This window comes from Phoenix dactylifera, unplaced genomic scaffold (assembly GCF_009389715.1).
Source record: "Phoenix dactylifera cultivar Barhee BC4 unplaced genomic scaffold, palm_55x_up_171113_PBpolish2nd_filt_p 000413F, whole genome shotgun sequence".
In the NCBI taxonomy this organism is placed as follows: domain Eukaryota; kingdom Viridiplantae; phylum Streptophyta; class Magnoliopsida; order Arecales; family Arecaceae; genus Phoenix; species Phoenix dactylifera.
The window spans coordinates 209161-235305 of NW_024067853.1; positions in this window are offsets into that span (position 1 = coordinate 209161).

Consider the following 26145-nt stretch of genomic DNA (forward strand, 5'->3'; position numbering starts at 1 on the left):
AATTTCAAATTTTAAGTTTAAATTTTAAATTTAAATTTTGAATCTCAGAAATTTAAGTCCCCACTTTTAATTTCGAATTTTGAATTTCAAATTTGGATTTCAGATCTGATGTTTCAAAATTTCAAGTTTTGAAATTCGAATTCAAAAGTCATATTGAAAATTTCAGATTTGGAGCCCAAACCTAAAATTTCAAATTTAACTTTAAAATTGTTAACTTCTGATAGTCAACTTTAAAGACCACGCAATAGCACGTATCTGGTAGAATAGTGATTATGGGTATCGATTCACAGGGATTGAGGTACAGTTGTTTTCTTAAAAATATTTAAAAAAGAGAATTTGTGAAGACTATTAAACTAAGCAATTTAATGAAAATGCAATTAAAATGATATCAATTTGGGGGAACCTAGGGCAAGGAATTCACCACTAACATCTGAACAAGGATTATTTGTATTTTAATTCATTCTTGGATTAACATGCAAATTGGCTACAAGTCTAATAAGCATTTGAATAAAATCTCACAAAAGTAATTTAAGCATAATCCATCTTTAGTTAGCATGAAATGTCTACCCTAATCTAAGGTGGCAGCACATCGCATCTTCCTTAAGCATGGACTCTCTTATTTTTACTTCAATGATCATGAAGAACAGTTGCATAAACTTCATATTTAAAATCACAGAAATTAAACATGAAATAAAAGAAGATATTCATTAAAAACAATAAGTTCATACAACTCCAAGAATATAAAATTAAAAATATAAAACCCGTGTCCCTTTGTTAGGGCTGCATCCAGCCCTAGTGAAGAGCTTAGGCTTCCATGCAGTAGTGGACGGCAGCAGCAGCACAGCAGTGGGACTTCATGGTGATTGGCTTCTTTGAAATATTCCCAAAATATCCAAACTCTTCTCTCTCCTTTTATTTTTTTCTTCTTCCTGTGGGAGCTTGTGGGATTCCGCCTCTGAGAAGATCTTGATGGGGATCAGTCCCCGGTGGGGAAGAGGGAATGCCCCCCCCGGTGGGGAAGGAGGAATGCATCGACTCCCTTTTATAGCCTGCCCACACCCCTTTCTTCCCCTCTTTCGAATCAAAGATAAAGATGCAGAAGATTCAAGTGAATGCTCACGGCTGAGAGAAGATGAGGATGAACCACGCAGAAGGTTGCTGGGATTTTGTGGAAGGAGGGAACGGCTGGGAGGAAGTGATCCAAATGACTTCGAATCCGTGGATGGGGGAAATCTGGAAGAAGGAGATCATGGAGAGGTGGAAACGAATCGAATCGCGTGCGAAATGGCCTGTGGATGCTTGGATTTGCTAGGAAAATCCGAGCTCTGTTTCGAAACAGGGGGAAACCGTGGTTGTTGAGAGATGATATGTGAACGGCTGATGCTAGGAATAAATCTGGGAAGAAGGTGATATGGTTTCAACGTGGAGGGAGATGGAAGAGATTAACGTGGGATGGAGTGTGGGACTGGCTTTGGGATAAGTGGAATCACGAACGGGATGTACGTGAAACAGGGGAGAGATCACGGCATATATGAATGTGAACAGGAGATGGGATCTTGATACTTGGTTTCGAACGGGAGGAAGAAGAGGATCTGCTTGGATAGTGAATGGGAATTCGGCTGAAAAAAATCCAGAAGAGGTTGTTTGGGAGAAACGGACGCGAGAGAAGATAAGGATGCTGGGAGGATGAAGTCGAAGAATACTTGGGAGATGCTTTGGATGCGGAAGAGATTGGCTTGGACGCTAGGATTAATCCGGGAGTTTGGTTGATCCATGGGATAAGGAGCTGGGGATCCGGTTGGGAGATGATCTAGAAATAGGGAATGGGTCTCGGCTTTGGATAAGGATGATAGGAAATCTGGAAGGCTTATTTTGACTGGGATCTAGCGGAAGACGTTGAGGGTGTGGATGAAGAAGGGATGCAAGGGGAGATGCAAAATGCTGGTCTGTGGGTCTCGGCTCTGTTCCGGCTGTGGACTTTGGAACACGGGAGTTGGGAAGGACGTGGAGGAAAAGAAACGCGTGAGCTGGGAGTGACAGCGGATGGGATGAAGCTGGGACGTGGAGCATTTCGTGGGAGAAGCTCACTGCTAGGGACTCGGAAGGATGAGATTGGAACAGGGGAGCTGGGACGGACGCAGAGGAATTCGGAAGAGATGAAGCTGGGAGCAAATCCGGATGAAGTCTGGATTTGGTTGAGGATGTGGATGAAGAAGGGGAGTTGGGATGAACTCACGGAAAAGGAAATCCGTGAGCTATGTTCTTTTCTTCCGTGAAGGCTGGGATTTAGATTTGCTGGGAGTTGATCTTGCGAACAGAGAGAGGTTTGGGGCTGTGTTTGGATGTCATGAAACTCGAGAAGATGAAGCTGTATACGCACGGACAGTGGACATGATCTGGAAGGAGGGCATGCAGTTGGGAAAATAGTGGACGTGGGATAAGGATTTAAGGAGGAAGAGGATCACGAAGAAGATGGGATTGAGCTTTTTATTCAGCTGGAAACAGGCCAACGGCTCTGTTCCTTGGACGTGGAGGTTCGGTTTTGTTCATGGGATATACGAGATCTTTGGAACGGTGAGAGTGATGCTCTGCTGGAATTAATCCCGAAACAGAGGAATGTTTGTTGGATGTGGAAGATAACATGAAGTTGGATGTAGATGCTGGATAAGAAAATGAGCTGGGATGCATGGGTTGTATCACGGAGAAGTGGAAATGCTGGATCATGATTGGATGCATGTTTGTTTGCAAAGTAATCCTGCCATCCAGGCGTTCATAATTCTTCTTACTTTTGAAATCCCATGTACTTTGGCATGTGTCATTCGGGATGGCTACCATGTGTGTGTTAGAAGTATGCCCTAGAAGCCAATCTGACTAACACATTATTAATTCTGGGACATAATTTTGTACTTGACTTTATTATTATTGATTAATAAATGGGCATTCTTTTCATTCATATTGTTTATGTGTCTATGAATCGTCCAAGGAATTAATAAGATGATAATACATATTCTCAAGAGTTGAGAATTTGAGCTATGTATCATTGGTGATTAATTTCTAAATGCTCCTGATCAATGGATCATCACGAGGACGGTGATCGATCTGATCAGTGCACACATCGCTTTCCTTATGGATGGACGAGACTCGAGTCCACAGTGTAGAGACACTGAAGTGATAGTGCAGGTGCTTGTTAGAGAACAAGGGTACTGAGCGTGACCAAGACAAGAAGTCACTTGGATGTCTATCCACTCGTCAGTGACTTGCTTGATGTTGCAGTAGTGTGACTGATCCTTTGACCTGCAGTGCTTCGGCTACTTACAGTGAGATTATTGTAGTTTGACTGCACATACACATGGTCTCTAGTCATATGGGTCCTTGTTGTGTAGATTGGCTGCAGTAGGTTCACTGTAGGAGTAGGGTATGCACTTACATGGAATCTATCGACCTTGATAGATGAGGAGAGATCCTATGTGATTTATTAGACTGAGTTTTAAGACCTTGGTCAGGGCAGGATATATAGTGGAAAAGAGTTTTCTACTCTCGAACTCAAGTCGAATAAATCTAGACATATGACAGACAACGAGGTTTGACGAGTTATCCATGACCTCCGGTCTGTAGGGATCCACAATAGAAGGACTGTATCACACGACAACTAAACCTAGAGGTTCATCATTCCATTCTGCTAGGTGGCCACTATATGCTGCTAGGCGTCGCTGGTGGATGGTGGGACTCATAGGGATTCTCTCGATGATCGATAAACCCTAATGAGTTGAGTTCGAATCGTTCCAACCCATTGAAAGGAGTTTTCGATGATATTATGATAGAGATCACAATATATCTCACTACCAGTCAGAATAGAACCTATGGGGTCACACACTCTAGAAGTATTGACCGATCCGATGGTTGAATAGTGATTATGAATCACGAGTAATCAATTCGATTGATAATCATTTGAAGAAGGAACACTGGGAATTAATTAATTGGACTTAAAATACGAATCCTACTTGGAGTAGGATTCCTAGAGTCCTAATTGGATTAGGACTGGAAATCCTACTTGGACTAGGACTGGGAGTCCTACTTGGAGTAGGATTCCTACAATCCTAATTAGATTAGGATTTTGAATTCAATTTGGATTCCTACTTAGAATAGGATTTCTAGAAGTCCTAATTGGATTAGGACTTCGGATTCAAAGTCAAGTCCTAATTGGATTAGGACTAAAATTGAATAAATCCTTATTGGATTAGGATTTTCTAAGTTCCAGTTAATTATTAATCTAATGAATTATGATGACTCCTAATTTGATTAGGATTGAAGGGTTCAATTGAGTCATAGTTCAATCAAATCCTAATTGGATTAGGATTTGAAGGGAAACAAGTGCATCCAATCCTTTTTGGAAGAGGATTGAACCAACTAGGCTTAGGCCCCACGCCCCACTTGATTAGATCAAGTGGGGGCGTGCGTGATGGAGAGTTAGGAGGGAGGGTTGGCCGAAATCAAAGAGAAAAGAAGAGGGGCATACGCCCCTCCTCTTGGTTCCTAAAAGGAAAATAATGAAGCTCCTAAAAGGTAGGAGCTCCATATACCTTTATAAGGAGTAAAAGGCCAAACCCTAGATTGATTTTTCTTTGTCTCCTCTTTCTTGTGCCGTGGCCCCTTCCTCCTCTTGGTCTTCAGCCGCCATCAGCAAGGAAGAGAAAGGAGGAGGCGTGCATCACCTATTCCATCTTCTTCCCTGGTTCTAGCGCAGGAAAAAGAAAAGGCTGCGAAGAGCCTTGTGTTCTTCATCCTTCATCCCTTCTTCTTCCTCCTCCTTCCTAAGGAAATCAAAGGTTGATTCAAAGGAAGGATTTCAGCCATCAAGAGTTATCTCTGCAAGGGAGCTAGCACCCCGGGGAGACAAGAGAGCTTTGATCGGTTCTCTACTTCGTGTGGATACCCATAGAGGCCGGACGCGTGAACGGCTTCAAGCGAACCTTCATCCTAAACTACGAACTTCAGTTTGCGGTGATCATCTACCCGCACAAGGTGAAGATCTGATCTTCCTAATTGTTTAAAAAGTTTTAATCCTAATCCATCTACGAACGGTTTTTGAAATAACGTTCATGAGATGAACGTATGACCCCGTGCATGCCTCTTCCGCTGCATCTAAAATTTTTTTTAATTTTCTGCGGCATGGGCGAGTTTCCAACAGTGGTATCAGAGCCTAGGTTTCGTAGATTATGATTAGAATTAAAAGGATCAAGGCATATTAGATCTGAAAATTAAAGGATTATGCCTGCTGATTTTTATGCATGCAGAATTTCAGGTTGCAGAATTTTTCTGCATGCTGAATTTTGGTATGCATTGATTAATGATTCTGTTATGTAATTAATATGATTACAATTATTTAAGAATCATCCCTTGCATGATCAGCGACTCATGAGATGAGGTAATCAATTACTTTTCAGATCTGTAAATTAAAATTATGCATGTGATGTGAACGGTGATGATCATGGATGACCCTTTTGTGAATGTGCTGAAATGTTCTGCAATGCCTGAAATGTTCTGTGATGTTATGTGATAACATGTAAATCATTTTTCCAGATGCCTGCGAGCATCTTAAATTCATGTATTAGAGACCTGCGTGTCTCATCGAAAAAGGGTTGTAATTATTCTTTTATTTTAAATTTTATCTGGGATGTAATCTGTGATGTATGTTGCACGTCGATGGTTGATCGATGTATGCCTCCTACAAGCAAGCCTTGCGCGGATTGAGATCATAGGTTGATTAAAGATGGATCAAGGAGTTGATTACAATTGAACCTAAGGGATCAAGATCGAGTCAAGAGTTGAAGACGATCAAACCAATTGACGTGCATGTGCTTGTACTATGACCCATCCTGGATCCATGATCATCACCAGTTACATTTACTTTCTTATATATATGCCTGGATGTTTAATGTTTATGCCTATGCATAGCGGGTAGATAGAAGTGTGCATAAGATGCGAGTTGTGTTAGATGTATGCCCTAGAAGCCAATTTGGCTGACACATTGTTGATTCTAGGGATATAATTTTGTACTTGACTATTTATTATTAAATAAATAAAAGGCATCTTTTCATTCATATTGTTTATGTGTCTATGAATCGTCCAAGAAATTAATAAGATGATGATACATATTCTCAAGAGTTGAGAATTTAAGCCATGTATCATTGGTGATTAATTTCTAAATGCTCCTGATCAATGGATCATCACGAGGACGGTGATTGATCCGATCAGTGCACAGATCACTTTCCTTCTGGATGGACGAGACTTGAGTCCACAGTGTAGGGACACTGAAGTGATAGTGCAGGTGCTTGTTAGAGAACAAGGGTACTGAGCGTGACCAAGACAAGAAGTCACTTGGATGTCTATCCACTCGTCAGTGACTTGCTTGATGTTGCAGTAGTGTGACTGGTCCTTTGACCTGCGGTGCTTCGGCTACTCACAGTGAGGTTATTGTAGTTTGACTGCACACATACATGGTCTCTAGCCATATGGGTCCATGCAGTGTAGATTGGCTGCAGTAAGTTCACTGTAGGAGTAGGGTATGCACCTATAAGGAATCTATCGACCTTGATAGAAGAGGAGTGATCCTATGTGATTTGTTAGATTGAGTTCTAAGACCTTGGCCAGGGCAGTAATATAAAGTGGAAAAAGAGTTTTCCACTATCGAACTCGAGTCGAATAAATCTTGACATATGACAGACGATGGGGTTTGACGAGTTGTCCATGACCTCCGTCCTGTAGGGATCCACGATAGTAGGACTGTATCACATGTTAACTGCACCTAGAGGTTCATCATTCCATTCTGCTGGGTAGCCACTACATGCTGCTAGGTGTCACTGGTGGATGGTGGGACTCATAGGGATTATCTTGATGATCGATAAACCCTAATGAGTTGAGTTGGAATCGTTCCAACCCATTGAAAGGAGTTTTCAATGATATAGTGATAGAGATCACAATATATCTCACTACCAGTCAGAATAGAACCTATGGGGTCACACACACTAGAAGTATTGACCGATCCGCTGGTTGAAATCGTGATTAGGAATCACAAGAAATCAATTTGATTGATAAAAGTTGAAGAAGGAACAAAGGGAATTAATTAATTAGACTTAAACACAAATCCTACTTCGGGTAGGATTCCTAGAGTCCTAATTGGATTAGGGCTGGGAATCCTAGTTGGAGTAGGACTGGAATTCCTACTTGGAATAGGATTCCTACAATCCTAATGAGATTAGGAATTTTGAATTAAAATAGGATTCCTACTTGGAGTAGGATTCCTAGAAATCCTAATTGGATTAGGACTTCGGATTCAAATAGAGTCCTAATTGGATTAGGACTAAAATTAAATACATCCTAATTAGATTAGGATTCCTTAAGTCTAAATTAATTATTAATCTAATGAATCAACATGACTCCTAATTGGATTAGGATTGAAGAGTTCAATTGAGTCATGGTTCATTCAAGTCCTAATTGGATTAGGACTAGCATAGATTAAACCCAATTTGGCCAATCCTAATTAGATTAGGATTAAACCATGAAAGAGGGACCTAATCCTCTTTGGAAGAGGATTAGGCTAACCAAGTAAGAGGGGCATCAGCCCCTCTCCACTTGATTAGGTGCGACATGAAGAGAGAGGGGGCCGGCGCCCCCTCTTGGAAAGTTGTCAAGGCTCCTAACTTGTAGGAGCCCTTCATCCTTATTAAAGGAGGACTAGGGCCGGCGCCCTAGATGACCCTTTCTCCTCTTCATCACGTGGCCACCCCCTCTCCATCTCTCCTTGGTTCAGCCGCCATCAGCAAGGGGAAAAGAAGAGGAGGCGTCTCCCTCCTCTTGGTCTTCTTCCTTGGCTTCAGCGCGTGTGAAGAGAAGAAAGCTGCGAAGGGATTTGATCTTCTTCCTCTTCTTCATCCTTCTTCTTCCTCCTCTCAAGTGCAATCAAGAGTTGATTGAAAGAGAGGACATCAGCCATCAAAGCTATCTCTGCAAGGGAGCTAGCACCCCGGTGAGATAGAGAGCTTGGATCGGATCCTGCTTCGTGTGGATACCCGTAGAGGCCGGACGTTTGAACGGCTTCAAGCGAACCCTTTTCCTAAAATCATGAATTCAGATTCGCAGTGATCATCTACCCGCGCAAGGTGAAGATTTGATCTTCCTATTAGTTTTAAAAGTTTTAATTCTTACCTAATTACGAAAGGTCTCGAAACAACGTTCATGCGATGAACGTCGAACCCGTGCATGCCGATTCCGCTGCCATCTGAAAAATTTTTGAAATATCAGCGGCATGGGCGGGTTACCAACAGTGGTATCAGAGCCTAGGCTTCGTAGATTAAGGTAAGAATTAAATATCTAAAGGCATATTAGATCTGAAAATTAAATGATCATGCATGCTGAAAAATTCTGCATGCAGATTTTTCAGGGGTGCTGATTTTTTGCATGCTGATTTTTATGTGATAAAAAGATGATTCTAATTGCGTTGTTAATGGGATTACAAAGTTTAGAATCATGATTAGCATGATCAGCGACCTATGTCATGATACAATCAGTTAGTTTTCAGATCTGAAAATTATAATTGTTGCATACGGTGATGATCATAGGATTCAAACCCTTTGGTATCAAACGTAATGACCTGCGATGTGATCTGCGATGTCATGTAATTTTTCAGATGCTTGCATGCATCTTATTTGATATTTTGAGAGGCCTGCGTGCCTCCTAAAAGGAGATGTAATTTATTTTTATTTTTATTTTACATCTGGTTGTATTTCTGTGATGTGATGTACATCAACGATCAAGCTGAAGCAAAGGCATGAGATGAAAGGTGATCTGAGCGGTTGATGGCGATAGGATCAAGAGTTGATCAAGGATCGAATCAAGGAAGCTTGGAACCAATTCAAGAGTTGAAGACCACTTGATCGATTGATGTGCATGTGCTTGTAATACGACCTAATTAGAATCCATGATCATCACCTAGTTAAAGTTTAGCTTTAATTATTGCCGCGATTATAACTGCCTGCAATGCGCCGTTTGCATGTGATGTGAATGAGAGTCGGGTAGATAGGTTTACATGTGATGTAGCAAACCCAATTGAGACCTAAATCAAAACCTCCTCAATCAAGTCGAGAGTGAACCGACATGAGCAAGTCATATTAGATTAATTGATCTAATTGGTGTCTAGGAAAGCATGAAAGGTGGTTACTTAATTAGGACCTTACTCTCTGAGTAAGGGGAGCCTCCCACCTGCTTACCTGGCCAATTATTCGATTACCTCTTATGAAAGGCTCAAGTTGCAAACACTAAGACCTGATTAACCAATATTAAGTCAATAGGTCTTCCACTGTAGTAGAGCTGCTAAGGCCTTTCTGATGTTGATTTGTCTCGGCTGGACACAGTGGTCAAGTTGCATCGGGGGGCTGGACCTCTCTATAGACATGAGATGTTGTAGGGTAAAGGTGGGGTTGGGCACCAATAACTGTTAGGTGAGGACCCAATGACGACTTTATTCCTACGGTTATACGGTGGGTCTGACTTAACTAAGAAATGGGACCAATAACTGTTAGGTGAGGTCTTCATGGCTTAGAGACCAAGTTGCACTGCAACATGCTTGAGAAGCATTGTACAAGAGTTGTACACTCATCCATCTATGTGTCACCAATAACTGTTAGGTGAGGTGGCATGTAAATCGGTGGGACCGCAGTACCCACTAGAAACCCTAGTCGTGTGGGATTTCCGTTTTCCTACCAGGGGAGTGTGAGGAATTCGAGAAAATAGTGGGAGTCACATTTGTTCTAAAAGACCTTAGAACAGATTAGGATCAAGTACAAAAGTCTAACTAGAATCTTTACTCTCTGCAGATACAATGTCGGCTTTAAACCCTTTGACCCGTATTTTTGAGACCAACCGACTGACCGGAACCAATTACAAGGACTGGCTTAGAAATCTCAAAATTGTTTTGGACTGTGAGAAAATAGGCTATATACTCGATTCAGATATCTCCACACTACCAGCACGTCCTACTGATGTTCAGCGTGAGATGCATAAAAAGTGGTTGGATGATGACATTAGAGTAAAATGCTATATGATGGCATCCATGTCTAATGAACTCCAATGCCAGCATGAAAATATAAAGACTGCTAGGGACATACTGGCACACCTGCAAGAGTTGTATGGTGAGCAGAGTCGCACAGCTCGTTTTGAAGTGTCCAAGAGGCTTTTCAAAGCGAAGATGCGCGAAGGGCAGTCTGTCCATGATCACGGTCTGACCATGATCAAGGACCTAGAGGAGCTTGAGAAGCTCGGTATGGACATGCACAAGGAATTGCAAGTGGATTTGATCCTACAGTCACTTCCTGATTCATTTGGTCAGTTTATAGTAAACTACCACATGAATAAGATTGAATGCACTAAGACTGAACTAATCAACATGTTGGTAACTGCTGAGGGAGCCTTGAAAGGTTCAAGGGGCAATGTCCTTGCTGCTGAGTTGACTTCTGGTTCCAAGAGAAAGTCTACTTGGAAGGAAAAGAAGCCTGCAAAGAAGCAGAAGAAAGACAAGAAGCCAAAGAAGGAAGTTCAAAAGAAAAAGGCTAACGACAAAGGAAAATGTTTCCACTACAATGTTGAAGGCCACTGGAAGAGAAACTGTCCTTCATACCTCGAGAGCCTGAAGAACAAGAAAGGTGACACACCTTCGGAAGGTATAGACTTGCTCATAATTGAAACTAATCTAACGGTTTCTTCTACTTCTAGTTGGGTTATAGATTCTGGTTCTAGTGCTCATTTGTGCACTACCATGCAGGGTCTAAAGGAAAGTAGAAGGCTGGCGGAAGGTGCGGTAACCCTTCGGGTTGGCAACGGGGCAAAAGTTGCTGCTGTGGCTGTAGGCACCTACCATCTGCGACTACCGTCTGGATTTAGTTTAATACTTAGAGACTGCTATTATGTACCTGTTGCTAGCAGAAATTTGATTTCTGTTTCATGTCTAGCACAGGAAGGTCATGTTTTTATATTTGACAAAGACTGCTGTTCTATTTATTTAAGAAATAAAATAGTAGCACGTGGTTTTATGATTGACAGTCTCTATCATTTACATATGGATGTATCTGTGAATGTTACCGAGCAAGAAGTGAGTGCCAAAGGATCCAAAAGATCCAGAGATGAGATAAACCAAAGATATTTGTGGCACCTCAGACTTGGCCATATTGGAGAAGACAGAATGAACAAAATGGATAAAGATGGGCTTTTAGGCTCATTGACTTCCGAGTCATATCCAGTTTGCGAGTCCTGTCTTCAAGGAAAAATGGCTAGACTGCCCTTTGTAGGACATGGGGAGAGGACCACTGAAATACTTACCCTAGTACATACAGATGTATGTGGCCCATTCGATGTGCTAGCCAGGGGACGTTATTCTTACTTCATTACCTTTACCGATGATTATTCACGGTATGGGTATGTGTATCTTATGAGACACAAGTCTGAATCCTTTGAAAAGTTCAAAGAGTTCAAGAATGAAGTAGAAAAAACAAACTGGAAAACCTCTTAAGGCTCTTCGATCAGATCGGAGAGGAGAATACCTTAGTGGGGAATTCCGGGACTATCTCAAAGAAAACGGCATAGTCTCACAATGGACACCTCCGGGTACACCTCAACTCAACGGGGTGTCAGAGAGGAGGAATCGGACCCTATTGGATATGGTCAGGTCCATGATGAGCTTCACTGATTTACCTATGTTCCTTTGGGGAGATGCCTTACTTACAGCAATTTATTTATTGAATAGAGTTCCCTCTAAATCCGTTCCTACCACACTGTATGAGATATGGCATGGTAAGAAACCAAGTCTGGGTCATCTCAAGATTTGGGGATGTCCAGCCCACGTCAAGCGACTACAGGCGGACAAGTTAGAGGCTAGGACCATGAGTGCTCGTTTTATAGGATATCCTAAAGAGTCATTAGGATACAATTTTTACGTCTCAGAGGATCACAATGTGTTTGTGAGCCGTCATGCCATCTTCTTGGAAAATCAGTTTATCCTTGATAGAGGCAGTGGGAAGAAAATTGAGCTTGAAGAGAAAGTCTCTGAAAAGCAACGAGTCATGGATCCTATAGAACCCATTCATAAAGAGCCAGTACACGATGTCCCTCAACCACCTCGTAGATCTAGTAGGATCTCCCATCCTCCCGATAGATACTTAGGTATACTAGAAGAGGATACCGAGGAAATGTTCCTAGTGGGAGATAGGGATCACATACAGGATCCCAAAACCTACAACGAGGCGATATCTGATATCGATTCCGAGAAATGGCTGGAAGCTATGAAGTCAGAGTTAGACTCCATGCGTTCCAACCAAGTCTGGACCTTAGTAGATCCACCAGAAGGTATTGTACCTATTGGATGCAAATGGATCTACAAAAGGAAGATAGGTTCGGATGGAGAGGTAGAGACCTATAAGGCAAGGCTTGTGGCGAAAGGGTATAGTCAGCGCGAAGGCATTGACTATCAGGAGACCTTTTCACCTGTAGCCATGCTAAAATCCATCCGAACATTGCTTGCCATTGCAGCATTTCATGATTATGAAATCTGGCAGATGGATGTGAAAACTGCTTTTCTGAATGGATATCTTGATGAAGATATCTATATGGAACAGCCTTTGGGTTTCACTTCTAGTGATGGAGATCACAAGGTCTGCAAGCTGCAAAGGTCCATCTATGGACTAAAGCAAGCCTCTCGGAGTTGGAACACTCGTTTCGATGATGCAATCAAAACATTTGATTTCATCAAAAACGAAGAGGAACCGTGTGTTTACAAAAAGGTTAGTGGGAGTGCTGTCATTTTTCTCGTACTGTACGTAGATGACATTCTCCTAATAGGGAATGATATTCCCATGCTAACCTCGGTCAAGGTCTGGTTGTCAAAAGAATTCTCCATGAAAGACCTTGGGGAAGCATCCTATATTTTGGAAATAAAGGTCTATAGAGATAGATCTAAAAGGATGCTTGGCCTTTCACAGAAAATGTACATAGAGGAGGTGCTGAAGAGGTTCAGCATGGAAAACTCCAAGAGGGGTCTCTTACCCCTAAGGCATGGAATTCATCTCTCCAAAAAGATGTGCCCCAACACATCTGAAGAGATTCAACGCATGAGCAAGATTCCTTATGCATCGGCAATAGGGAGCCTCATGTATGCCATGCTATGTACACCACCTGATATAGCCCTTGCTGTGAGTGTCACAAGCAGATATCAGTCGGATCCAGGCAAGAAGCACTGGATAGCTGTGAAGAACAGTCTTAAGTACTTGAGAAGAACTAAGGACATGTTCTTGGTCTTTGGGAGAAGATCAGAGTTGAAGGTAGAAGGATGCACACATATTGATGATAGAGAGTCTACATCAGAATATGTGCAATTGTGGTTCAGTAAATTGGAAGAGTTCCAAACAACTGATCATTATAGATTCTACCTTAGAAGCTGAATGATAAGCCGTATCTAAGGGTGCAGTGGAAACCTTCTGATTAAAAGTTAATTACAGAGTTAGGTGTAATGTCATTAGATGCCATAACACTTTACTGCGATAACATTGGCACCATAGCACTAGCTATGGAGCCATGGTCTCATCAGAAATCCAAGCACATAGAGCGGCGCTTCCATTTCATACGCGACTATGATGTAGAGGTGCAGAGAGTAGACTTCGCGGATAACGTGGCAGACCCGTTCACTAAGCAGCTGAGTCAGCAAAAGACTAAAGCCCACCTTGAAAAGATGGGCCTAAGATATATGACCAATTGGCTTTAGTGCAAGTGGGAGATTGTTAGATGTATGCCCTAGAAGCCAATTTGGCTGACACATTGTTGATTCTAGGGACATAATTTTGTACTTGACTATTTATTATTAAATAAATAAAAGGCATCTTTTCATTCATATTGTTTATGTGTCTATGAATCGTCCAAGAAATTAATAAGATGATGATACATATTCTCAAGAGTTGAGAATTTAAGCCATGTATCATTGGTGATTAATTTCTAAATGCTCCTGATCAATGGATCATCACGAGGACGGTGATTGATCCGATCAGTGCACAGATCACTTTCCTTCTGGATGGACGAGACTTGAGTCCACAGTGTAGGGACACTGAAGTGATAGTGCAGGTGCTTGTTAGAGAACAAGGGTACTGAGCGTGACCAAGACAAGAAGTCACTTGGATGTCTATCCACTCGTCAGTGACTTGCTTGATGTTGCAGTAGTGTGACTGGTCCTTTGACCTACGGTGCTTCGGCTACTCACAGTGAGGTTATTGTAGTTTGACTGCACACATACATGGTCTCTAGCCATATGGGTCCATGCAGTGTAGATTGGCTGCAGTAAGTTCACTGTAGGAGTAGGGTATGCACCTATAAGGAATCTATCGACCTTGATAGAAGAGGAGTGATCCTATGTGATTTGTTAGATTGAGTTCTAAGACCTTGGCCAGGGCAGTAATATAAAGTGGAAAAAGAGTTTTCCACTATCGAACTCGAGTCGAATAAATCTTGACATATGACAGACGATGGGGTTTGACGAGTTGTCCATGACCTCCGTCCTGTAGGGATCCACGATAGTAGGACTGTATCACATGTTAACTGCACCTAGAGGTTCATCATTCCATTCTGCTGGGTAGCCACTACATGCTGCTAGGTGTCACTGGTGGATGGTGGGACTCATAGGGATTATCTTGATGATCGATAAACCCTAATGAGTTGAGTTGGAATCGTTCCAACCCATTGAAAAGAGTTTTCAATGATATAGTGATAGAGATCACAATATATCTCACTACCAGTCAGAATAGAACCTATGGGGTCACACACACTAGAAGTATTGACCGATCCGCTGGTTGAAATCGTGATTAGGAATCACAAGAAATCAATTTGATTGATAAAAGTTGAAGAAGGAACAAAGGGAATTAATTAATTAGACTTAAACACAAATCCTACTTCGGGTAGGATTCCTAGAGTCCTAATTGGATTAGGGCTGGGAATCCTAGTTGGAGTAGGACTGGAATTCCTACTTGGAATAGGATTCCTACAATCCTAATGAGATTAGGAATTTTGAATTAAAATAGGATTCCTACTTGGAGTAGGATTCCTAGAAATCCTAATTGGATTAGGACTTCGGATTCAAATAGAGTCCTAATTGGATTAGGACTAAAATTAAATACATCCTAATTAGATTAGGATTCCTTAAGTCTAAATTAATTATTAATCTAATGAATCAACATGACTCCTAATTGGATTAGGATTGAAGAGTTCAATTGAGTCATGGTTCATTCAAGTCCTAATTGGATTAGGACTAGCATAGATTAAACCCAATTTGGCCAATCCTAATTAGATTAGGATTAAACCATGAAAGAGGGACCTAATCCTCTTTGGAAGAGGATTAGGCTAACCAAGTAAGAGGGGCATCAGCCCCTCTCCACTTGATTAGGTGCGACATGAAGAGAGAGGGGGCCGGCGCCCCCTCTTGGAAAGTTGTCAAGGCTCCTAACTTGTAGGAGCCCTTCATCCTTATTAAAGGAGGACTAGGGCCGGCGCCCTAGATGACCCTTTCTCCTCTTCATCACGTGGCCACCCCCTCTCCATCTCTCCTTGGTTCAGCCGCCATCAGCAAGGGGAAAAGAAGAGGAGGCGTCTCCCTCCTCTTGGTCTTCTTCCTTGGCTTCAGCGCGTGTGAAGAGAAGAAAGCTGCGAAGGGATTTGATCTTCTTCCTCTTCTTCATCCTTCTTCTTCCTCCTCTCAAGTGCAATCAAGAGTTGATTGAAAGAGAGGACATCAGCCATCAAAGCTATCTCTGCAAGGGAGCTAGCACCCCGGTGAGATAGAGAGCTTGGATCGGATCCTGCTTCGTGTGGATACCCGTAGAGGCCGGACGTTTGAACGGCTTCAAGCGAACCCTTTTCCTAAAATCACGAATTCAGATTCGCAGTGATCATCTACCCGCGCAAGGTGAAGATTTGATCTTCCTATTAGTTTTAAAAGTTTTAATTCTTACCTAATTACGAAAGGTCTCGAAACAACGTTCATACGATGAACGTCGAACCCGTGCATGCCGATTCCGCTGCCATCTGAAAAATTTTTGAAATATCAGCGGCATGGGCGGGTTACCAACAAGTTGCCAATCGAAAGAGACCTAAACTAAAACCTCCTCAATCAAGTCGAGAGTGAACCAACATGAGCGAGTCATATTAGATTAATTGATCTAATTGGTGTCTAGGAAAGCATGAAAGGTGGTTACTTAATTAGGACCTTACTCTCTGAGTAAGGGGAGCCTCCCACCTGCTTACCTGGCCAATTGTTCGATTACCTCTTATGAAGAGCTCAAGTTGCAAACACTAAGACCTGATTAACCAATATTAAGTCAATAGGTCTTCCACTGTAGTAGAGCTGCTAAGGTCTTTCTGATGTTGATTTGTCTCGGCTGGATACAGTGGGCAAGTTGCATCGGAGGGCTGGACCTCTCTATAGACATGAGATGTTGTAGGGTAAAGGTGGGGTTGGGCACCAATAACTGTTAGGTGAGGACCCAATGACGACTTTATTCCTACGGTTATACGGTGGGTCTGACTTAACTAAGAAATGGGACCAATAACTGTTAGGTGAGGTCTTCATGGCTTAGAGACCAAGTAGCACTGCAACATGCTTGAGAAGCATTGTACAAGAGTTGTACATTCATCAATTTATGTGTCACCAATAACTGTTAGGTGAGGTGGCATGTAAATCGGTGGGACCGCAGTACCCACTAGAAACCCTAGTCGCGTAGGATTTCCGTTTTCCTACCAGGGGAGTGTGAGGGATTCGAGAAAATAGTGGGAGGTACATTTGTTCTAAAAGACCCTAGAACAAATTAGGATCAAGTACAAAATTCTAACTAGAATCTTTACTCTCTGAGGATTATAAAGTCAGCTTCTAGACTTTTAACTCATATCCTATAGAACAACCGTTTGACCAAACCCAATTATAAAGACTGGCTCAGCAAATTTCAAAAATAATTTTGAATTATGAAATTAGGGTATGTGCTAGACCATGGAATCCCCATGTTACCAATCTGTCCGATCACTGATCAGCGTAAGATGCATGCTAAAGTGGACGAACAATGACAATAAGGTTAGGTGCTGCCCAATGGCATCCATGTCCAATGAATTACAATGCCAGCATGAGAACATGAAGACTGCCAGAAACATATTAAATCACCTGCAAGAGTTGTATGGCGATCAGAGTCGCGCAGCATATTTTGAAGTGTCCAAGAGGCTCTTCAAGGCAAAGATGCGCGATGGACAGTCTGTCCATGATCATGGTTTGACCATGATAAAGGACTTAGAGAAGCTTGAGAAGCTCGACATGACCATGCACAAGGAATTGCAAACGGATTTGATCCCACAATCCCTTCTAGCTTCATATGAACAGTTTATAGTAAATTACCATATGAACAAGATTGTATGCACCAAAATAGAATTATTAAATAAATTGGTAACTACCTTAGGGGCCTTGAAGAGTTCAAGGGGCATCGTTCTCACTGTCGAGCTGGTTTCTACTTCCAAGAGAGAGTCTATTTGGAAGAAGAAAAAGCCTGCGAAGAAACAAAAGACCGAGAAAATGCCAAATAAGGAAGTTCCAAGAAAAAGGCCAATTGGAAGGAAAAATGTTTCCATTGCATCATGGACGGCCATTGGAAGAGGAACTGTCCTACATACATGGGAAAGCATGAAGAACATAAAGGGTGACAGACCTTCAGAAGGTATGTCAGATATGCTCAGGGTACTTAGGAACTGTTACCTGTTGCTAGCAGAAATTTGATTTCTGTATCTTAGCACAGAAAGATCTTTTTAAGACTACTATTTCATTTATTTGAGAAATAAATTAGGTTCAATGTGGTTTTATGATTGACAGTCTCTATCACATACATATGGATGTATCTGTGAATATATCTGAGCAAACAGTGAATACCATAGGATCTAATAGATCCAAAAATGAGATAAAACTAAAGTATTTGTGGCACCTCAGGCTTGGCCATATAGGAGAAGACAGAATAAACAAATTGGAGAAACATGAGCTTTTGGGCTCATTGACTTTCGAGTCATATTTGATTTGTGAATTCTGCCTTCAAGAAAAGATGGCCAAGTTATCCTTTGTAGGACACAGGGAGGTCCACTGAAATACTTATCCTAGTACACACTGATGTGTGTGGCCCATTCGATGTGCAGGCTAGGGGTTATAATTTTTTACTTCATTTACCGATGGTTACTCACGATATGGATATGTGTATGATACACAAATCTAAAACTTTTGAAAGGTTCAAAGAGTTTAAATATGAAGTAGAAAAACATACAGAAAAATTCACTAAGGTTCTTCGATCAGATTGAAGAGGTAAATACCTTAGTGGAGAGTTCCGTGATTATCTCAAGGAGAATGGTATAGTTTTATAATGGACTCCTCCTGGTACACCTCAGTTCAACGGAGTGTCGGAGAGGAGGAATCGGACTCTATTGGATATGGTCCGATCCATGATGAGCTTCACTGATTTATCCTTGTTTCTTTAGATAGATGCCCTATTTTCAGCTATTTACTTATTGAATAGAATTCCCTCTAAAGTCCGTTCCTACCACACCATATGAGATATGACATGGTAAGAAGCCGAGTCTTGGTCATCTCAAGATTTGGGGATGTCCGGCCCACGTCAAGCGACAACAGGCGGACAAGCTAGAGGATAGGACAATTAATGCTCGTTTTATTGGATATCCTAAAGAGTCATTAGGATACGACTTTTCGTCCCAAAGGATCACAAAGTGTTTGTGAACCTAGATGCTATCTTCATGGAAATAGTTTATCCTTGACAGAGATAGTGGGAGGAAAATTTGAGCTTGAAGAGAAAGTCTCTAAACAGCAGCGAGCCATTGTGCCTATAGAACCTATTTAAGCCAGTACACGTAGTACCTCCTCCACCTCGAAAATATAGTAGGATCTCCCGTCCGTCTGAAAGGTACTTAGGTATGCTTACAGAGGATGTAGAGGAAGTGTTTCTCATGAGAGATAGGGATCAAGGTAAGGATCTTAAAACCTACAACGAGGCGATGTTAGACATCAATTCCGAGAGATGGCTGGAAGCGATGAAGTCAGTGATGGACTCCATGCATTCCAGCCAAATCTGGATCTTAGTGGATCCACCAGAAGGTATACTACCTATTGGGTGTAAATGGATCTACAAGAGAATATTAAGTTTGGATGGCTAGGTAGAGACCTATAAAGCAAGGCTAGTGGCGAAAGGTTATAGTCAGTGCGAAGGCACTGATTATAAGGATACTTTTTACCTGTAGCATTGCAAAAGTCCATTCGAATATTGCTTGTTGTTGCAGCATATCATGATACGATGATGGTGATCACAAGGTCTGTAAGCTGCAAAGGTTCATCTATGGACAAAAACAAGTATCTCGGAGTTGGAACACTCGTTTCAACGATATAATCAAATCGTTTGATTTCATCAAGAACGAAGAGGAACCATGTGTCTATAAGAAAGTTAGTGGGAGGACTATTGCATTCTTCGTATTGTACGTGGATGATATCCTTCAAATTGGCAATGATATTTCCATGCTAACTTAGGTCAAGTTTTGGTTGTGTAAGGAATTCTCCATGATAGACCTTGGGAAAGCATCCTATATTTTAAATTAAGGTCTATAAAGATAGATCTAAGAGGATGCTTGTCCTATCACAGCATATGTACATAGAGGAAGTGCTGAAGAGGTTCGGCATGAAAGACCTCTAAAAGGGGATTATTACCCCTTAGGCATGGGATAAATCACTCCAAGAAGATGTGCCCCAACACATCTGAAGAGATTCAACGGATGAGCAAGATCCCTTATGCTTCGGCTATAGGGAGCCTCACATATACCATGCAATATACGTGATTTGATATAGTACATGCTGTTAGTGTCACGAGCATATATCAGTCAAATCCAGGCAAGAAGTGCAAGATAGCTGTGAAGAACAGTCTTAAGTACTTGAGAAGAACTAAGGACATGTTCTTGGTCTTTGGAAGAAGATAAGAGTTGAAGGATGCACACATATTGATGATAGAAAGTCTACATCAGAATATGTGCAATGGTGGTACAGTAAATTGGAAGAGTTCCAAATAACCAATCATTGTAGATTCTACCTTAGAAGCTGAATGTTAAGCCGTCTCTAAGGGTGCAGTGGAAATCTTTTGGTTTAAGAAGTTCATTGCAGAGTTAGGTGTAATGTCATCAGATGTCATAACACTCTACTGCGATAACAAAGGCACCATAGCACTAGCTAAGGAGCCAAAGGTCTCACCAGAAAATGAAGCACATAGAGCGGCAATTTAACCTAATAAGCGACTACCTCGAAACGAAATAAGTTGAGGATCAGAGAGTAGACTCCACAGAAAATGTGGCGGACCCATTCACTAAGCAGCTAAGTCGGCAGAAAACTGAAGCGCATCTTGAGAAGATGGGGCTTAGGTTTATGGCTGATTGGCTTTAGTGCAAGTGGGAGATTGTTAGAAGTATGCCCTAGAAGCCAATCTGACTAACACATTATTAATTCTGGGACATAATTTTGTACTTGACTTTATTATTATTGATTAATGAATGGGCATTCTTTTCATTCATATTGTTTATGTGTCTATGAATCGTCCAAAGAATTAATAAGATGATGATACATATTCTCAAGAGTTGAGAATTTGAGCCATGTATCATTGGTGATTAATTTCTAAATGCTCCTGATCAATGGATCATCACGAGGACGGTGATCGATCTGATCAGTGCACACATCGCTTTCCTTATGGATGGACGAGACTCGAATCCACAGTGTAGGGACACTGAAGTGATAGTGCAGGTGCTTGTTAGAGAACAAGGGTACTGAGCGTGACCAAGACAAGAAGTCACTTGGATATCTATCCACTCGTCAGTGACTTGCTTGATGTTGCAGTAGTGTGACTGATCCTTTGACCTGCAGTGCTTCGGCTACTCACAGTGAGGTTATTGTAGTTTGACTGCACATACACATGGTCTCTAGTCATATGGGTCCTTGTTGTGTAGATTGACTGCAGTAGGTTCACTGTAGGAGTAGGGTATGCACTTACATGGAATCTATCGACCTTGATAGATGAGGAGAGATCCTATGTGATTTATTAGAGTGAGTTTTAAGACCTTGGCCAGGGCAGGATATATAGTGGAAAAGAGTTTTCTACTCTCGAACTCAAGTCGAATAAATCTAGACATATGACAGACAACGAGGTTTGACGAGTTATGCATGACCTCCGGTCTGTAGGGATCCACAATAGAAGGACTGTATCACACGACAACTAAACCTAGAGGTTCATCATTCCATTCTGCTGGGTGGCCACTACATGCTGCTAGGTGTCACTGGTGGATGGTGGGACTCATAGGGATTCTCTCGATGATCGATAAACCCTAATGAGTTGAGTTGGAATCGTTCCAACCCATTAAAAGGAGTTTTCAATGATATTATGATAGAGATCACAATATATCTCACTACCAGTCAGAATAGAACCTATGGAGTCACACACTCTAGAAGTATTGACCGATCCGATGGTTGAATAGTGATTATGAATCACGAGTAATCAATTCGATTGATAATCATTTGAAGAAGGAACACTGGGAATTAATTAATTGGACTTAAAATATGAATCCTACTTGGAGTAGGATTCCTAGAGTCCTAATTGGATTAGGACTGGGAATCCAACTTGGACTAGGACTGGGAGTCCTACTTGGAGTAGGATTCCTACAATCCTAATTAGATTAGGATTTTGAATTCAATTTGTATTCCTACTTAGAATAGGATTCCTAGAAGTCCTAATTGGATTAGGACTTCGGATTCAAAGTCAAGTCCTAATTGGATTAGGACTAAAATTGAATAAATCCTTATTGGATTAGGATTTTCTAAGTTCCAATTAATTATTAATCTAATGAATTATGATGACTCCTAATTTGATTAGGATTGAAGGGTTCAATTGAGTCATAGTTCAATCAAATCCTAATTGGATTAGGATTTGAAGGAAAACAAGTGCATCCAATCCTTTTTGGAAGAGGATTGAACCAACTAGGCTTAGGCCCCACGCCCCACTTGATTAGATCAAGTGGGGGCGTGCGTGATGGAGAGTTAGGAGGGAGGGTTGGCCGAAATCGAAGAGAAAAGAAGAGGGGCATACGCCCCTCCTCTTGGTTCCTAAAAGGAAAATAATGAAGCTCCTAAAAGGTAGGAGCTCCATATACCTTTATAAGGAGTAAAAGGCCAAACCCTAGATTGATTTTTCTTTGTCTCCTCTTTCTTGTGCCGTGGCCCCTTCCTCCTCTTGGTCTTCAGCTGCCATCAGCAAGGAAGAGAAAGGAGGAGGCGTGCATTACCTATTCCATCTTCTTCCCTGGTTCTAGCGCAGGAAAAAGAAAAGGCTGCGAAGAGCCTTGTGTTCTTCATCCTTCATCCCTTCTTCTTCCTCCTCCTTCCTAAGGAAATCAAAGGTTGATTCAAAGGAAGGATTTCAGCCATCAAGAGTTATCTCTGCAAGGGAGCTAGCACCCCGGGGAGACAAGAGAGCTTTGATCGGTTCTCTACTTCGTGTGGATACCCATAGAGGCCGGACGCGTGAACGGCTTCAAGCGAACCTTCATCCTAAACCACGAACTTCAGTTTGCGGTGATCATCTACCCGCACAAGGTGAAGATCTGATCTTCCTAATTATTTAAAAAGTTTTAATCCTAATCCATCTACGAACGGTTTTTGAAATAACGTTCATGAGATGAACGTATGACCCCGTGCATGCCTCTTCCGCTGCATCTGAAAATTTTTTTAATTTTCTGCGGCATGGGCGGGTTCCCAACAGTGTGCTCTAGCGTGATCAGGCTTCATGGTTATGAGTCAGATGATGGGTTTGACCCGACCTGCATACGTTGAATTCGACCCAAAACAATTAAATCAAACTCGAATTATCGAATAATTTATTAAAATGCAATGATGAAGGGAAACACATTTTTTTATGTTTACATTTAAAATATGTGCATAAAAATAATAATAAGTGCTATGTAAAATAGATAAATTTATTCATTATTTAGCACTTATCACACCCCCCAACCTATATTTTGCTAGTCCTCGAGCAAAATAAAAACTAACTCACTTTCGCAGGAATCGCGATTGCATTTACCGTATGCTATAAGGCTTTAAACCCCTAGATGGCCCTAGTGGACGAGTTTTGTCTCGTGAGGGTTTTCGGCTCAGATACTCACAAACTGTTGTCTCTACCCAAAGAGTTTATTATTTTATAAAATCTAATTTCAAATGCATAAGTGCCAAGAATTTCAAAAGCACACAGTTTTAATTACTAAGTCAGCCCAAATCCTAGGTCAGTATGTAACTTAAGTTGAAGTTATTAAGTTTCCGTTAGAGAGTTGTAAGGCTTATTTATACTTGGGTGCTCGGTGATATATGGACCATATACAAGCTAAGGCTTTAGATTTCCCAAAATACTGCTAAAGCTAGCAGGTTCCAAGAATTGGTCAGATAAGACCTATTCACTGATTCAAAATCATCCTATCTTGCAGGATTTCGAGAGTTGTGGATGTTTACTTTAATACCTTATGGGCTTTATCTGTAATATTCCAGTTTACTCGAATATTTACAACGACGGCTTTCACACTATCGTCTTTTTTCAAGGTCAATATTATTTTCTCTTTTTTTTCTTTTTTTTAAATTTATAAATAAATTACGCACTTTTACTCTTGTAATGATTCCTCCGTGTAGCGAGCATTCAGTCAAAACTCCCACACCGGATGGCATAAGGTGTTGGGCATCAAGACTCCCCTACGGACCTATGCTCGGGTTCATCATTGCAAGCCCGCTGACCTTTGACAATAGATAGCCCTTTTCGATGTACCTGACTGAATTTACTTCTTTTTTTTAAAAAAAAATAAATATGGGATAATAGTGAATTAGATAGGTATGATTCATCAGGACTCAAGGTTGCTACCAGACTTAACAACATAATGTTGAACCTAACCCTTAGAAGTGCAGGCCATGTGTGTTGTGAAATTTCAAAGTAAAAAAATGATCTTACAACTTGCTAAAAGAACCTTTAATAAAAAGAACATAAATTGTCTTACTCCTGACTAATCATTGGGCTTTTAGATTTTATATACTTCGTGTGTTTATCATTTCAGCACTAAGGCATAGAAATTAGGTTTTTTTTAATCAAAAATTCGAAAAACTTATTCGAAAATGCGAAAAATTTCTTCAGAAATTCGAATCCTATACCCCCCAACCTAGATCAGACATTGTCCTCAATTTTTTTTGAATATTATATTATTATTTTTATTTTTTTAATATATTTTTTTATTTTAGTTTGGACGAAAATATGATGTAAATGGAGGATAGAAGCATTTTACCGTAATTCCATCAGTAATATGAGGGATCCTGTTAATGCAATGCAAAAATAACCTACGAAAATTGGGTTGCCTCCCAACAAGCGCTAAGTTTAACGTCTTCAGCCAGACGGAGCGCATCCTTATCAAATTATACCGGATTCATGCCGAGTTCTCCAAGGAAGAAAATTTGTGGGAGACTGATTGTCGAGCAAGGAGTTATACTCTTCTGATCAGTCAAGTCAAGCATGCACTAAAAGAAAAATACGTCAAATCCTTGTATTTGCCCTAAAATCACTAGACAACTCCTAACTGGTTTGAAGAGGGCACCTAAGCCTCCAATCCGGTCTAATGAACTAAGTTGACCAGGTAAGCTCCCAGGTAAGTGGGAGGGTCACGATGCATTGCAAAGGTCCCACTTAAAAATCACTTATCTCGAACAGATAAATTTAATAAGGCATGCAAACTAGGATTTTAGCATCAATGGATTTCAGCAAAGTGCAAAAATTTCAGCACGTACAGAATTTCAGCATAATCAATGTGCGTGCCCTAATTAACCTTGCTCTGATACCAAAAATGATGCGGGATGATTGCGAGGGATTTAAACATAAGGATTATCAGTAAGTTATGTTGATTAACTAGCCTAATAGCAGCAGAAAATTCAGTCACATATGGGATAAGAAAACATTAACATGAGCATAGTAATTTCAGGACTTGTTATCCGCATGTACTAATTCATTTAGGACTTAGAGGAATGGACCGTTTGTTAGAAGTATGCCCTAGAAGCCAACGTGGCTGACGCATATTTGTAATCTGAGGCATAAATTTATAATTTGATACTTATTAATAAATAAGATTGGGCAATTTATTTTTCATTCATGTTTGTATGTGTCCATGAATCGTCCAAGAAATTAATAGACGATGACACATAATTTTAAGGAATTGAGAATTTGAAGCATGTGTCATTAGGAATTAATATCTAAGTGCTCTTGATCGATGGATCCATCACAAGGGACGGTGATCGATCCGCTGAGATTGGTGCATAGATCACTTAGTCAGATGGACGAGTCTCGAGTCCACGGTGTAGAGACACTGGAGTGATTATGCAAGTACTTGTTAGAGAACAAGGTACTGAGCGTGACCAAAGATAGTAGTCATATGGATGTCTATCCACTCGTCAGTGACTACTTATGCTGCAGTTGTATAAATGGTCCTTTGACCTGCGATGCCGCAGCCATTCACTGTGAGGTTGCTGTAGTTTGACGAGCATGTGAACTTAGGCCCTAGTTATTCGGGTCCTTGTAGTGCGAATTGGCTGCAGTAGGTTCATTTTGGAATAGGGTTGCATCTAGATGGGATCTATCGATCTCGATAGATTAGGAGTGATCCTATGTGATTAATGAGACTGAGTTCGATAAATTTCTGGCAAGATATTTTGGAAAAAGAGTTTTCCATATCTCGAACTGGAAGTCGTATAAATTTGACATATGACAGACGATGGGGTTTGACCAGATATCCATAACCTCCGTCACATCGGGATCCATGATAGAGGGACTGTATCATACGCTAACTACACCAAGAGGTTCAGATATTCCATTCTATTGGGTTGCCACCACATACTGCTAGGTGTCACTAGTGGATTGTGAGACTCGAAGGCATTCACTTGGTGATCAGTGAACCCTAAGAGTAGAACTGAAATCGTTTTAGTCCACTGAA